The sequence below is a fragment of the Gracilinanus agilis genome, chromosome 2 (genome assembly GCF_016433145.1).
Source record: "Gracilinanus agilis isolate LMUSP501 chromosome 2, AgileGrace, whole genome shotgun sequence".
Lineage (NCBI taxonomy): Eukaryota > Metazoa > Chordata > Mammalia > Didelphimorphia > Didelphidae > Gracilinanus > Gracilinanus agilis.
Genome location: NC_058131.1, coordinates 538,199,716 through 538,217,031, shown reverse-complemented (window position 1 = coordinate 538,217,031; position 17,316 = coordinate 538,199,716). Strand labels below are relative to the sequence as shown.

At 32.1% G+C, this 17,316-nt stretch overlaps 1 protein-coding gene across 1 annotated transcript in view; it reads right to left on the bottom strand.

Moving 5' to 3' along the window:
* RYR3 (ryanodine receptor 3) overlaps window positions 1-17,316 on the bottom strand; it is a 570,927-nt gene that overhangs the window by 503,818 nt on the left and 49,793 nt on the right. The gene's annotated exons all lie outside the window — the stretch shown is intronic.

Genomic DNA, 17,316 nt, shown 5'->3' with positions numbered 1-17,316 from the left:
ATGATTTTTGTGATAGACTGCTGTAATCTACTTGATAGTATTTTTCAATAAGGAAATTGCTCTATAGTTTTATTTCTCTGTTTTTGCTCTCCCTGGTTTAGGTATCAAAACCATATTTATGTCATAAAAGAAATTTGGCATGACTCCTTTAACTATTTTTCAAAATAATTATATAATTTGGGATTTTTAACTAAATATCTATAGAGATTGACACATAAATCCATCATCTTGAAGATTTTTTTCATAGGGAGCTAATTTATGACTTGTTCAAATTATTTTAATAAGATAGGGCTAATTTTTCTATTTTCTCTTCTACTAATCTGGGCAATTTGTGCTTTTATAAATATTAATTTATTTAACTTATACTGTCAGTTTAGCATATAGTTGAGCAAAATAATTGCTAAAAATGGCATTAATTTCATCTTCATTGGTGGTGTATTTTTTGAGACTGTAATTTGGTTTTCTTCTTTACTTCTTACAAATCAAATTGATAAATGGTTTATGTGTTGGTTTTTATTAAAAACGAGCTCCTAATTTTATTTAATTTTTTTTTAAATTTCAATTTCATTTATCTCTCCTTTGATCTTCAAGATTTCTATTCTGGTGGTTTTTGGGAGATTTTTAATTTGTTCTTTTTCAAGTTTGTTTTTTAAGATGGTTGCCCAATTTAGTGATCTTGCTCTTTCTCTTTTTTATTGATCTATATGTTGATAAATATGAAATTTCCCCTAAGTATTACTTTAGTTGCATCCTGCAAATTTTGGTATGTTGTCTCATTGCTGTTATACTCTTTGGTGAAATTACTGTTTCTTTAATTATGGCTTTCAGGTAGTCTAATAATTCTTTTTTGCTTTTATTTTTCCAGATTACATGTTGATAGTTTTAAAAATACATTTTCTGACATTTTGCAATTTATGTTCTCTTTCCCTCCCAGATCTCCCTTCTCTCCAAGAAAGCAGATACTATGATAAAGTTTGTACGTATATTATATAATACACATTTATTACATGTTTATCATGTTGTGAAAAAGACACATTTATGCTTACACTAGAGAAAAATTCATAGAAGAAATGAAGTGAAGAATGGCATGTTTCAATTTGCATTTAGACTCTGTTCCTACTATAGCTACAGGTCTCCTTTTTTTGTCACGAGTCTCTTGAAGTTGTCCTAAATACTTGTCTTGTTCATTATAGTTGTGTCATTCATAGTTGATCATCATATATTATCATTGTTACTCTGTACAATATTCTTCTGGTTCTTCTCACTTTACTTTGTATCAATTCATATATATTTTTTGAGGGTTTTTTTGTGATCATCTTGTTTGTCATTTCTTATAGCAGAACAGCATTCCATTACTAGACTATATATCACAAGTTGGTCAGTCATTCCCCAACTGAGGGAATTCCTTCAGTTTCCAGTTCTTTGCCACCATAAAAAAGAGCTACTATAAATATTCTTATTGTGGTAGATTATTTTCCTGTATTTAATCTCTTTGATACACGTACCTAGTAGCAGACCACAATTTTATGGTCCTTTGGGCATGGCTCCAGATTGCTCTCCAAAATGATTGTATCAGTTCATAACTCCATCAACAGTCTATTTGTGTTCCAAATTTTCCATATGCTCTCTAACATTTGTCATATTCCTTTTTTTGTCATGTTAGCCAGTCTGGTAGTTGTGAGGTGGTACCTTAGAATTGTTTTAATTGGAATTTATCTGACCTAATGAATTTAGAGCATTTTTCATAAGGCTAAAGATAGTATTAATTTCTTCATCTGCAAATTATCTGTTCATATTCTTTGGTCATTTGCAAATTGGGAATTAAGTTGTCTTTGAAAATCAAAACTTTTTTCAGAGACCCTTAGTATAAAGATTTTCCCCAGTTTACCATTTAATCTTGATTGCAATTATTTTGTTTGTGCAGAAATTTTTTAATTTACTGTAATTGAAGTTATCTATTTTATATCCCATGATGTTCTCTGTCTTTTTTTGACCTAAAGTCTTCCCTTATCCATAGATCTGACAGATAAACTATTTTATAGTTTATCTATTTAATTTATTTATGGTATTACCTTTTATTTCTAAATCATGTATGCATTTTGACTTTCCCTTGACATATGGCATGAAATGTTGGTCTATGCCTAATTTCTGCCATACAGTTTTCCACTTTTCTCAACAGTTTTTGTCAAATAGTGAGTTCTTCCAAAAACTTGGATCTCTGGGTTTGTCAGACACTAGATTAATATGGTCGTTAACCATTGCATGTTGAGTGCCTCATCTATTGGTCTTCCACTCTATTTCATATCCAATAATACTATATTGTTTTGATGACTGTTGCTTTATAATAAAATTTGAGATCTACTACAGCTAAGCCAAATTCCTTCATTTATCTCCATTAATTCCTTTGATATCCTAGGTCTTTTGTTCTTCAAGATAAATTTTGTTATTATTGTTTCTAGCTCTATAAAGCAAATTTTGGGTAATTTGATTGGTATGGCACTATATACATAAACAAATTTAGGAAGAATTGAAATTTTAATTATATTGTTTCAGCCTACCCATGAGCAATTATCGTTTTTCCAAATGTTTAGATCTGACTTCATTTGGGTGAAAAGTGTTTTGTATTTGTTATCATATAATTTCTGAGTTTCTTTTGGCATACAGAATCCCAGGTACTTTATATTGTCTAGAATTATTTAAAGTCTTCTGTTGTTGAGCTTTATTGGTAGTATAGAGAAAGGTTGATGATTTATATGGGCTTATTTTATGTTCTGCAACTTTGCTGAAGTTGTAAATTATTTCAATTAGCTTTTTGGTTGAATCTCTAGGTTCTTTAGGTATACCATCTTATCATTCTCAAAGAATGATAGCTTTATTTCCTCCATGCTTATTCTAATTCCTTCAATTTCTTCTTCTCATATTACTAAAGTTAGCATTTTTAGTATAATGTTGAATAATAGTGGTGATAATGGGCATTCTTGTTTCACTCCTCCTCTATACTGGGAAGGCTTTTAGGGGGGAAGGTAATTCTACCTTTTTAATTTATAATACTAGTGATATGATTTTCTTTTTTTTTATCAAATTAATTAATGGCTTATCTATTTTACTCATTTTAAAAAATTAAAACCTACTCCCTCCTTGTCTTATTTATAAGTTCAATTGTTTTCTTACTTTCAATTTTATTAATCTCTTCTTTGCTTTTTAGGATTTCTACTTTGTTGTTTAACTTTTTCTAGTTTTTCAGTTGCATAAGCAATTTATTGATTTTTCTTTCTCTATTTTATTTACATAAGCATTTAGAGATATAAATTTTATTTTAAATATTGCTTTGGGTATATCCTAAAAATTTTGGACTGTTGTCTCCTTCTTGCCATTCTCATTAATGAAAATGTTGATTGCTTTTATCATTTGTTCTTTTACTCATTTATTCTAAAAGATGCTATTTAGTTTCCAATTAATTTTTTTCTCTAGCCTTTTGTTCAGGGTAATTTTTTTTGCATTGTTGTCTAAAGAGAATGCATTTAATGTTTCTGCCTTCTGCATTTGATTGTGAGGCTTTTATATTCCATTATGTGATTAATTTTTGTGAAAATACCATGCACTACTGAGAAAAAGGTATATTCCTTTCTATTCTCATTCAGTTTTCTCCAGAGGTCTATCAACTCAAACTCTTCTAAAATATACTCCCCTCCTTAATTTCTTTCTTATTTATTTATTGGATTGATCTAATTATGAGAAGGAAAGATTAATGTCCCCTACTAATATAGTTTTATGTTATATTTCTTTTTGTAACTCATGTAATTGCTCCTTTAGGAATTTAAATGCTCTGCTACTTGATGCATGTATGTTAATATTGATATTATTTCAAAATCTATGGTTCTTTTATCAATATATAATTTCCTTTCTTGGCTCTTTTAATTTGATCAATTTTCACTTTTGCTTTAAGATTATAATTGCTATAATTTAGCTAAAACCTAGCAAATTTTGTTCCAGTCCTATACCTTTACTCTGGTAAATGAATTTGTTGTAGACAGCATAGTGTGATTCTGGTTTTTAATCCACTCTGCTGTCCTCTTCCATTTTATGGATGACTTCATCCCATTCAAATTCAAAATTATGATTACTCTGTGTTTCCCTCCAACTTATTTTCCCTGTTTATCCTTTTTCTCTCCTTTCAGGCTTTTCCTGTTCACAAATTTTTTTTCTGCCTGTTTACCTGCCTCATTGAATTCCCCCTTCCTTTTGTCTGTCTTCCACCCCCTTTTTACAGCCCCCCTCTCCTTCTTACTTCCTTAACAGGTAAGATAGGTTTCTATTCTTGAATGTGGATGTTATTCTCACTTTATGCCAATTCTAATGAGAATAAGGTTCAAACATTGCCAATCACACATCCCCATATTCCCTTTCATTGTATTGATTCTTACATGTCTCCTCATGTGAGATAATTTACCCCCAATTTTCTCTCCTTTTCACTTTTCCCAGTGTATTTCTCCTTCTTATCCCTTGATTTTTTTTTTGGGGGGGTGGAGGGGAGATATCATCCCATCAAATTCAACTTACTCCCTGCTAATCAGTTTAACCCTATTATTTCATTTGATTATCTTAAAGTATCTAAAGTATCTTAAGTCCTGCACTTTAAGTATCTTAAGTATTCTAGTTGGCTTCATCTTATCAATAGGGCAGATAAGAAGCCTTCAGAGGGCAGGGAAGCTCAATCTCCAATACCTCTCCAGCACTGACTCTGCTGAGAGGCTTGCTAAGTTTAAGTTCTCAGGGAGAAGGCTGCAACAACTACAGAATATCTTGTAATGGGATGGGCAGGAAGTCTGGCTCTCTTCAGACTCCACACTTTCACCTATACCTTCGGCTTCTGCTGCTAGGGAAGATCTGACCTCAGGGCTTATTAGTATTCCATAGCCTAATCTAGTCAATCAGTAGAGCAGAGAAGAAGCCCTTTTAGGACAGAATAACTCAAACCCACAGATCCAACAAATAAAGGGAGGAACAAGATTACAGCCAATGAAAGTGGGAAAAGATAGGAAAAAATATGAGTAAACAACAGAAAAAGAAAAAAAGAAATTACAATCAACAGCTTCTATCCAGGTAATGAACAAAAAGCAAATGGAACAGAGGAGGACCAAGCAAAAATGCGGAAATTTCAGCAAATTGAACACAGCTTTGGAAGAACTCAAAACACAATTCAAAAAACAATTAAGAGAGGCTGAAGACAATTAGGAAAAGAACTTAAAAGTAAAATAATTCATCTGGAAATAGAGGCACATGAACTAAAACAAGAAAATAGTGTCTTAAAAGCCAGAATTGACCAGCTTGAAAATAAGGCAACAAAGGTGAAAGATGACCTACAAAGAAAATCAGACCAGAAGGAGAAGGACCATCAAAAAGCCAGGGATAAAATTCAGTCTTTAAAAATTAGAATCCAACAACTAGAAGCAAATGACTTCACAAGGCAGCAAGAGTCTAATAATAACACAAACTAATGAAGAAAACGCCTGGAATAGGGAAAAAATAGATTTAAAGTTCTTCTGGATATGCACATACAACCCAGAATTGTTGAGGAGATAAATCTCAGACAGCTAAGTAGTATAATGGATAGAGCTCTGGACTTGTAGTTAGGAAGACCCAAGATTGAATCCTGCCTCTGACACTTACTAGTTGTGTGGCCCTGAGCAAGTCATTTAACTTCTTTCAGCCTCATTTTCCTCATTTGTAAAATGAAGATAATAGCAGCACCCCGGTCTACCTAATAACAGCAAAATACAGAATTGTTGTAAGAAGCCAATGAAATAATACATGTAAAGCAATTTGCAAACCTTAAAGTGATACACACACACACACACTCATACACACACAGTGTATGTGTGAACTCCTCATATCAGCATAATATTCCATATTGGCTTGATATTTTTGTATGTTCCCAGGAATTGTGACTTGAACTTCTCAACCAATCATTAGACATATTATATGCCTTTTATACACTGGTCCAAACCCTGTAATTCTTTCTATTATAGGTTTGTCTTTTTTATACTTTTGACTGAATGTTTGATTCAAATGATGGCTCTGGGTCTTCTCAAATTACATTAATGGGGTTGTGGGAGGGCCTTGTCCTTACATTTTCATCACAAAATATGAATCACAGCCAAGGTGACAAATCACAAAAAAAGAGTGTTCCAGAAATAAATAAGCAATATGGACACTCCTAAACTGTATTCTATTGGCTTCAACTTTCAGGGATTCTATCACTTTTTTTCAGAACACAGCTACACATGTAGACTATACTAATGCATTATTAAAGATATTTACACCTAATAGAAAGGTATATCCTGGAAACTTAATGAATATCCATCTATTAATATCCATTAGTCTATGCATATACTTCAGCAGTCAAATGGTACTTCATTCTCCATTCTTATTCATCCCTTCAAAATGTAACTATAGCAGTTGGACCCTAAAGAGAAAAAAGGTCAGTGGCAAAGGAAAGAACGTGTAGATGAGAAATTTTTGTTCTTGATTTCCTCCAAATTTCTAAACAACCCATTTTCCATGATTCTTTCTCCTCTGAATTGCCCTTGGCAACCTAGGAACATTAAGTCTCAGGATTGAATGCATAAAATCCACCCAGTAAAACACGCAAAAGAATCGCATAAATTCAATGATAAAATACCAGGCAAATATCTCATATCATATGATTTGAATAGATACATGACCATAAACAAATGAGAAAAGGGAAGAAAATACCTTTGACAACTACGTATATAAAAAGGGTTCTAATAAAATGAGGCATAAAAATAATCTTAAAAGATAAAGTAGTCTACATTTATTATATTTTCACACAAAACCAATGCATTTAGAATTATGAGGGACATAATTAATTGAGAAAAATCTTTGTAGCCAATTTACTTGAAAAAGTAATGGAGGAATTCATCCAAATATATAGGAAAAAGAGTCGATCCTCAATTGATATAAAAGATCAAAAAACATGAGCAGCAGTTTTCAAAAAACAAAAGAAGCTAACAACTGGATTTTTTTAAAGCTCCAGATCACTAACATGGAAAATGGAAATTAAAGCTACTTTTAGGTTCCACCTAACACTCATCAAATTAGCCAAGATGACGAAAAGGGTAATGACTATTTTTGGAGGGCTTATATAAGAACATAAACAGTATATTTTCCTTTAGGAACTATGAAGTAATTGCACTATATAGGGAAGTGATTTGTAACTATCCAAAAAGTTACTGAAATGTGCACACCTTTGACATCACTACAAAGTATTTAATGCAGACATAAAAGAGAAAAGGAAATTACTTAAGGATAGAAATATTAATAACAGCACTTTATGTTGTAGCAAATTACTGGAAACAAAGCAGGTATTTATCAACTAGTGAGTGGCTGAATTATAGTATATGATATAATAAATCATTACTAGGACAATAAGAAAAACTAAGAAAAACAGATAAACTTTTGTAGAATGATGTGAGCAAAATCAGGAAAACAATTTATACAATGGCTACCACAATGAAAAGGAAAATAATTGTGAAATATGATTAGAATTCTGAACCACGAAACGACCAGTCACAACTTCAAAAGAATGATGTTGAAGCATGAAATTAAGTCAACTGATTAATTTTACACATATACACACACATACAAAAACACCTATTGTCATTGTATTGTTTAACCTAATTATATTTATTTGTCATAAGAGAGACTTTAATTTTACAGGAGGGAAATGTTTGACTTTATTTGTTCCAAGAGAGGGGGAAGTTGTGGAGATGAATACTGATAGTGACCCAAAATAAAAAAAGGAATCTCTATGACATTTGTGTATTTAAGACACACAAGAGTGGAAATTTAGAAGACAGAGATGAAGTAGGTCAATGTTGGTATCGTGCAAATAAAACTGTGTACCTTAAAGACTGCATTTCCTAGAATTCCTTGAATGATATCCCCACTTTGCATCCTTACATTTTGAAAATACGTTTTCTGTAACCCACCCTCGGGCTCTTCTTCCTGTGCTCTCCTCCTTGCTCTCTCCTGCGCTCCTGGGCTGGAATCCTCCTCTTTACTTAGGCTATCACTATCCTTTACTTCCAGTTATTGTTAACAAATCTTATAAAAGTATAATATTTGAAGTATTTGGATATTAATTTTTAATCTTACATTTCTAAAGTGTTAAATTTGATATGCACTTTAAATATAACTAGTACATAATAGATCCATGATTTCATATGAAAGGTATGGAAAGTATGTCCAATATGTTTTCTTTAGTCTCTGGTACTTTTTGCACTTATGATGATGTTTGCAGATCTTATGGCACATCTCCCTATTTACTTCCATTGAGAATTTCTGCATATTCTCTCGTTATCTTTTATGCTCTTGGCTTTTGAAGGATTCTAATTTTTTGAGTATTCCATACATTTTGAAAGTATTTCAAAGTATCACATGTATTTTACATATGGCTGTTTCTAAAGCCAAACTTTTAGAAGCTTTCTTTGACACCACCACATATCTTCTGGTGACTGTGAAAGGAAAGAAAAGGAAAAAGCACTGCTCTAGGTCTCTCTGAAAAGAAACTTGATGCTGGATGGAACTTACAAGAAATATCAGAATCCATTTTTTTCTCATTTTGACTGCAGCAAATCCATCAGGTTAACATCAATGGGATAACCAATAGAAAACAACAATAAACTTCACTTCCTCTGAGCTAAAAAGCAATCATATGAATGTTCCTCAAACTTTTAGCAAAAATGATAAATAATGTATTGAAGTCAACATCTATTAACCTGTGGGATTTGAATGGAGAGGAAAAAATTGGTTCTTGAGGACTGAGTTTACTTTTTGATTTAAAAAAAAAAAGCAAAAAATAAGCTTATGATCTCATCTGTGCTGACATTTGGCATCTTATAAAGTTTAGAAAAATAAATCTATTATTTTGCAGCTATCTCAGCAGCTAAAATTAACATAATAGGATGACAGGACAAAAAGGATAATACAACCAATCTCTATCTGCTCTTTTCAATGGCAGAGATTCCTGTGTTATAAGTGGTCTTCACAAGTATAAAACCATTGGTTCAATAAACTTAAGGCTTGAATCATTGGCATGAATTCTATGCCCCTCAAAGGACAACCAATCTAGATTCTATAAAATAGATGCTGTTCTCAGTACTGATGCATGTCACTCCCACTTCCTCTACTCATCAAAGCTTCCACTTTATTTCTTTCAATAGCTAGTTTCTTCTCCTTGTTAATGAAATCAAGTCCTCAACAGCAAATTCCCATCACTGTTATAATTTGGGCAATATAAGAAATTAGTCTCTTAGAATACAAGGAGTAAATTCCAGCAGATATCCAAATAAATGAAGTCCCAGTTTCTGATTCTCTTTCTATTTCTTCCTTTTGTCTAAGTAGTCTATAATATATACCAAAGACAATATTACTTCCTGTCTCCTTATTCACTCAAATGATATCCACCATAATTCTCTGCATCTGTTTGCTGAGGGATAATGTGACATGGTGGATAGAACGTTAGACTTTTAGTCAGGAGACCAGGGTTCAAATCCTACTTCTGAGGCTTGTTAGTTATGTGACAACAATTAAGTCACTTCCCTAACCCTTGAGTTTTTCATCGGTAAAATGAGGTAATACTTGTAGTACCTACCTCAAAGGGTTGCAATGAGGTTCAAAAGAAATAGTGTAAAGCACTTTGTAAACTTTAACATAATATATAAATATCAGTCATTTTAATTCCAAGATTTTTTTTACATATTTTTATTAATATACAATGTTACACTCCCCTTTTTTGGTTCACTTTATCCCCTTTCTTTTGAATAAACTATACCTTCTACGTAGACATGATAATGAAAAGTAAATGTTAATCAATGAATTCCTCAATTTCTATAGACAAAATATCAAAATATATGTTTCAGGAGTATGGAATAAAGTTATGAGTTTAGTCACATATTTATACTTAGAATAAAATAGCTGTGTTTATATATACCTGCTGCTATGTGTCTCATGCTGGCTAACTATATATGTGGGTTTCTATAATTTTGGCAATTGGCCTGGTTGAACTTGGTGTCTGTGATGGGCTAAGCCTTTGATTCTTACCACATAACAAAGGCTAGCTGACCACATTTTTAGCTTAGTTCTATAAAATGCAAAATTAGAGGCTCAGAAGTAAGTGAAACATTTTTAAAAGTCGATTTTCTTTTTTTTAATTAAATTAATTAACATTATTTTTCCATGGTTACATGATTCATATTCTTTTGAATAATTCTGAGATCTTCCCAATAAGAGTATATGGGAAATGGGACAAAACTGAAGACTTGGGCACTTATAAAGAGCTACCCCAACCTCCACTGTAAAACTTTAGATTTTAAGAATCAAGACTATGAACCTATATTTATTAACAAAAATTCTAGATAGAAAACTCAACAGAACCCTGTAATATATACCTGCCAATGTAACAAAAAGTAACATCTTTGTGTTCCAGTATGCTATTAATTCTGTGGGTACTCCTCAATTCAAAATCCAGATCTCTGAGTTTAACAGCTATAAGTATCTCCAAAATAAACATAGAAGATCAAGTGTATCAACCTACCTGCCTAATATCTTATCAGTGTTGAATAGCAGAAAAAGCACTAGTTCAGGAGTGAGAAGACTTAAGTTTCTGTCTGTAACATGAATTGAGTTGGACTAGATGACCTCTATGGACTCTCCCAGCTCCAGCACTAAAATCCTACAATCCTTGTGCATACATTATCAAACACAAGAAGAAGATACCAATACCTTCTTCCAAGCACAACCATTAAATATCTTTCTTAGACTGTTTTAAGGTTCACAAAGTATTTTACATACAAAAGTATTATACCTCACAACAACCCTATGAAATAGATAATGCAAATATTATCATCCCCAATATGCGAATTAGGAAACTGAGGTTGAAAGAGGTTAGATGACTTGCCCGAGGTCCCACAGGTAATAGGTAGCAGAATTGGGACTCTAACCCGGGTCCTTTGACTCTAAATCCAGTGTTCTTTCCACTATGCCAGGCTGTCTTCTGTTAGAACAAAGAATGAGCAGCAAAAAAAAAAAAAAAAAAAAAAAAAAAAAAAAAAGAATGGAGTTCAGTTAGTTGTAATTTTTAATCCTCTCTTGAGTAATGAGATTGTAGCAGATGATATTCATTAACACACCAATACACATAGATATTCTCTCATGGCAACTACAAGAAACATGAACACTAACTGCTAAGTTAGACAGATGTCTGCATACTCTCCCTAGCCAATATAGTTCAAAAACAATGGTGAGGCCCTGTCCAGATGGTCACATAGAGGAATGAGAGAACCAGAGAAGATATAGTTTACAAATAGTAAGATCCCAGTAAGTGAAAATATTATTGTAAAAACACTATATAATATGAATATGGTATTTTACCAATAAAAGAGAATAATAGAAGGCTGAAATTGGAAAGGCATAGAAGTCTTCGACCAAAGCCCAGATGCCCATTTGTCACATGTGGTATAAGGGAAATTCCTTTTTAGGTTTGAATTGAACCAACTAACTACTAAAATATCTTCTGATTGAAATTCTATGCCCTTAAAAATCAGCTAGTCTAACCTCTTCATTTTAAAGATGAAGAACCTAAGCCATCAAATGATTAAGTAACTTACCCAAGGTCATAGAGCTAGTTAGGGGCAAAGCCAGGGCTACCTACCAGTCCAGGGCTCTTTCCATTATACCATGTTTCCCCTTAATTTTTCAGGACCCCCCAAAAAAGAGCCTTAGCAAGTGTGTGACAGCATTTTGTAGTTAGGAGAAGAATGGACAATATAAACACATGACCCTAATGGGTGAAAGGATCCCTGTTTCACACATTCTTCTTCCTTATATCATTTCTCCACAATTTCCACCTGCTCTTCTACTTATTTCTCATTCATTCACTCCCATCTTACTAGCACATCTTGCTTTATGAGAACATCATACCATTATTCCAGATCCCAGCAGTGGTATAAGGAAAAAATTGGAACATTGAGGGTTGTGTTTTGCCGCAAGAACAGAATAAAACTCTCCAATGCCATAGTAGATTCAGTGTTACATTTGCATAATGTTAACTGCTCTTTACCACTATATACGTTAGCTATTTTGAAGTACATTTTCATATAAAGCAAAAAATAAGCTGATATATTTTCTATTTTTTATTCAATATTTCTATAAAACAATATTTTTGCAGAAATAAAGATAAAAAAGCGAAAGTTTAACAGCCTCCAAGAAATGCCAGTAAATAAGCTCAGTGGGTTAACCCTAAAATTGCATGCATATTGAACGTTTTCCATCTTTTAAAAACCCTTACCTTCCATCTTAGAATCAATACTATGTATTGATTCTAGGGTAGAAGAGTGGTAAGGACTAGGCAATGGGGGTTAAGTGACTTGCCCAGGGCCAGATTTGAACCTAGGACCTCCTGTTACTAGGCTTGACTCTCAATCCATTAAACCACCCAACTCTACCTCCCACTGCCCCCATTTTCCATTTTTTTAAATAAAAACAATCACATTTTTGGAAAAAAAATTTTCCCTTGATTCAGATACACTAAAATTCAGGGTTAACGAACATTTCCTTGAAAATTCATTGAAAGTTATAGCAATTCCTCAATAAATGATATATAAATATATATTTTAGGATTTTCTATAAAAATGTTAACAAACTTCCCAAGGAACCTCTATCTACACATCATATTCCTTTAGATGTTATGTCAGGGAAAGCTTAAACTTCTTGGAAAACGTTGTAATGGAGCCCCTTTGCAACCAGAACAATAACTATTTTTGATCTAGCATGCTGGAGAAAGTTCAGGTAATATTTGGAAAAGATATGAGCAATCATCATTACATGACAAATGCTCCAACAATGCATTTAACCATATACTGCAAGAATGAATAGACTCCAGTGAAAGTAACATGGTAGCAAAGCTAATTGTCACTACTGCTGAAACAGTATCAAAAAGAAAATCAATTTTGAATTTAATATCAAACTCAGATGAGTCAATTTCTGTAAAAAGGCAGTTTCCCTGTTTATTCAGAAAGTGAAGTCCTCAAAAGAGGCAATGGATCATTTTAAAATCTGATTGTAAAGGTTCTTTCACTTGAAAATGCCTCTACTCAGAATATGATGAAATGTAAAAAAGCTAGCTTGATTACAATGCTTATTTCTTAACTGTTGAAGTTACAATTTGCTTAATTTTTTGGTTTACTCTAGGGGTAGTGATTGTGAAAAAAGTATATGAGCAAAAGGCTAAATTTTGTACTAGCTTTTTTCATTCATATTATGAACTCCAGCCTTATAGAAAAGTAAAACTGTAGTTGCATAATAACATCAAAAGCTCCTAATGTATTGAATTAAGGAGAGGCTGCATGCTTCTGACATCTGTGCCAAGATAAAACCACTGGATGTGTTGCCCATACCACATCCTCAAGAGAAGAGATACCTTAAAAACAATTTTCAGTGTCTTAAAGAGGGGAAAAAAAGCACACAAAGATAAGTCATTCTCCTATTTACACAGAAGAATTTCAAGAGCCATTCTGTAACAAATTAAAAATGGAAGATTTTTTAATTCCAAAAGATTGAAGAGTGTGGTATAGTGGTGTTTTCTAAATTACTTAGGCACATAGAATGGAAACTATAATAGACACTTAACAAGTGAAAGGCCTCAGGTCATTACAAACACAGCTAGAGTCAGTGGTTCATGCAAAATACATTCATAATTAAAGGAAGGAATAACATACCCATTCAGAGAGGTCATTGGACTAGCAAAATTTAAAAAACAAAACAAGATGAAATAGTAAATGGATATTTTAGTGTATGGCAGCCATTCTAACGCTTTGAGTAATTGGAGAAAATTACAGTGACATATTATTAGTCAACCCAATGAATACAATGAAAGTAGTTTTACCCAGTGCTATATATTTTATAAGCAGAACTAGAAATAAACAACAATCTTGTACTCACAATTTATTATTTTTGTAGCACATGTTGGCACATGATACAACACAGAGCTTAAAAGTAATATATTTCCAACATAGTACTACTATAGGACTTTTTCAAAATTACATTTATAAGAATAAGTTCACTTAAGTAAAATAGTCAGTATGGCAGTTAAATAATTTGTGATTCCTTGTCTAGGAAATAACAAAAACAATAAATGTGATTTTTTCATACACAAAAAAGTACTTCTATACTCTTTCATTGTTATGTGGCACAGAGATGGAAAATTGGAACAATAATAGAAGTAAGTCTGCCAGACTGGCTGATTTTGACAAAAAGTTTAAGGATTAATGCAATACTATGGCTTAAATGTTCTATTATTTGCAAAACTTGGCACCAACTTCAGTTTATTGAATAATACACAAAATACCTTATGCCATCATAAGGGGAAAAAAAGGAGGTGGCAATAAGAAGTAATTTCAGTTTACCAATAGTCTGTGCAGAAACAAAGGTTACAAAATGTTGGCCTGGTTCATGTTTCAAACTTTCCAACATTAATCTACTTGCTGTTTGAAGGAAATTGTAAAAACTATAGATTTCAAAATCACTAGGGTTTAGACTTTCACCCTCTGTTATTCACCCTCTAAAGAATGAGGATAATGCTTCAATTTAAACTAATACTATCACTACTTAATATTTTTTAAGATCCAATTCTTGGACAGTACTTCACAATATCCACAAAACAAAAAGAGAAAAAACATTTTTCTTCCAATTTAAAGCAAAAAAAAAACAGGAATCCAGTGAAGCTGGAAAACAGTTTAATTATGTCAAAATAAATTATCAATAAAGAACAAAGGGTTAATTCAAAATCTGATGGTACAGCCAATAAACATCCCTGACTCTAGGAAATAATCTAGTGTCTTAGGATAGTTGGTGAAAGAATATTTTCCATCTTAATTGTCAAAAGATAATTCCAGTTTCTATATGGGCAAAGATATCTAGTATTGTCTATCATGTGGAAATACACAGCTTAGATCAACGATTCTTCACCTTTGTTTGGTATCTTGAACATATCTGGTAAAGCCTAGAAACACTTCACATTATGTTTTTAAATGCATAAAATAAAATATATAGGTTAATAACATGATGCTAAAACAATACTAGATATCTTTGCCCACATAGAAATGTATCTTTTGACAATTAAGGTGGAAAAATATTCTTTCACCAACTATCCTTAAAAACTAGATTATTTCCCAAAGGCAGGGATGTTTATTGGCTATAACATCAGATTATAAATTAAATCTTTGTTCAAGACACATACACACACACACCATAAATCACTTCTTTCTTATTCTATAAGTGTATGAAAGATAAAAATTCTATTGTCACTATCTCTATTTCTTTTATATGACAAAGAAATGGTGGAAAGAGGGAAGTGTCCATCACAATGAAATAGCCAGTCTACATCAGGGGGTTCTTTACCTTTTTTTGTATTTGACAAGTCTGATAAAGCCTAGAAACTCTTAAGCAAAATATTTGTAAATGCATAAAATAAAATACATAGGCTTATGATGTTAGAAAATGATTCATATTCTCCAGGTTAAGAACCTCTGACCTAAATAATGGAAAGTTCTGTTATAAAGCTGAGCTAAGCAAGAACCCAATAATTCTAGAGCTTTGGGTTCCAATTCTACTGCCACTGATTTACTGTGTACAATAATTTTTAGGCATAGTATTTTGAGAATGGTCAAATTTGATTTCTTCAATTTAATTCAATATATATAAATAAATATATAATCTATGCAAGGTACTTTCCTAGGCTTCAAGGAAATACAAAGAAAAAACAAACTATGATTCTTGCCCTTAAGGAGCTAATATCTGGGAATAAGATTTGTGTAGATGACCACTTAAATTATATTTAGTGATTATATTACTTTTCTGTGACTCTGATTCTTCATCTTATAAAACAGGTAAACTTTCTGACCTATCTCATGAGCAGCTGTAATAAAAATAACTAATGAAATTGACTTTTAAAAAGGCTTATTTACAAGTATGAAATACATTTCAGAATATGAAACATTATCCATTTATAAGGCTATACATTTGTCATCAGATAATTTCTTATTAGTTTCTTATTTCATATAGTTTTTTGAGATTCTGGTAAGGGAAATTTAATTTATTCAGATCTACTGCCCAATTCTCATACTCTCCTTCTTTGAGGCACATATCCCCAGAGAACTACACACTTATGCAAATCCATGCATATTTCTCTAGCAGGATATACAGCTCCTAATTGTTTACAGTGTTCTTCACTCTAACCATATGTCTATACGTATATCTAATTCCTGAGTGTTTGTTAAGTGCTGAATGCTTGGAGCTATTTTCAAAATTAATGGAGGATCACAAAATCAATAAAGGAAGATGAAGGAGTAGGATCAGTCAGATTAGATACTTAGGTCATAACTTTTTAATAGCCTAGATTTTATAATTAATATAAAGACATTACTAAGTGAGGACAACTAGGCTTTTATACCAGGATGATAAATATAGATGGTAGAGTGATGTAATTTTCAATCTGTTAGAAATGAAGAAATAATAAGAGTTAAACAGTAAGTAAGACTAATTAAAATAGCAATATTACCAGATAGAAGCCTGAAGGAACTTTCTCTCCCACCACTCTGCTCTTCCTAACCCCTTCGCTAGTTTCCTCCCTCCCCAAAATTGTTAATGACTTTAGGAGGCTAGAGAATGAGAAATTTAAAAAAATACAGTAAGGTGATTGAGCCTTAACATATACACAGAATCACCATGGGATGGGGACTGAGGTAAACAGCAATAAGATTATCTTTCTTATGCTTTCTTATGGACAACAAAGCATAAGATGTTAATAAATAGATTCAATACTTTGATCATATCAAAATAAAGTATTCTCAACAAGAAACTTTCCTGGAAAAATAACCTCTAATTTTCTACATGTCAGAAGTAGCATAATTCTAAGGTGGAAATTTCACCTGTTAAAATTTATCTTCACTCAAAAATATAGAGGGATTGAGATTTATCATTGAGGTAGACAGGGACCATATTCTATAGAATTTTTCAGACTGACATTAAGCTATATTAGTATTGGAAAATAGTTAAGAGGATAATAAAGAAATTTGTTCCTGGGAAGTGAATGTCAAATTGAATTATTATACTTCTAGCATCCAAATATGACAATTTTTATGTATGTTTTGGGGGGAAGAATAAATAGAACAATTACAGGATGACTAGATACAATGAGTAGTAACAATTGTTGGAAAATAAGTTAGAAATTAAGAA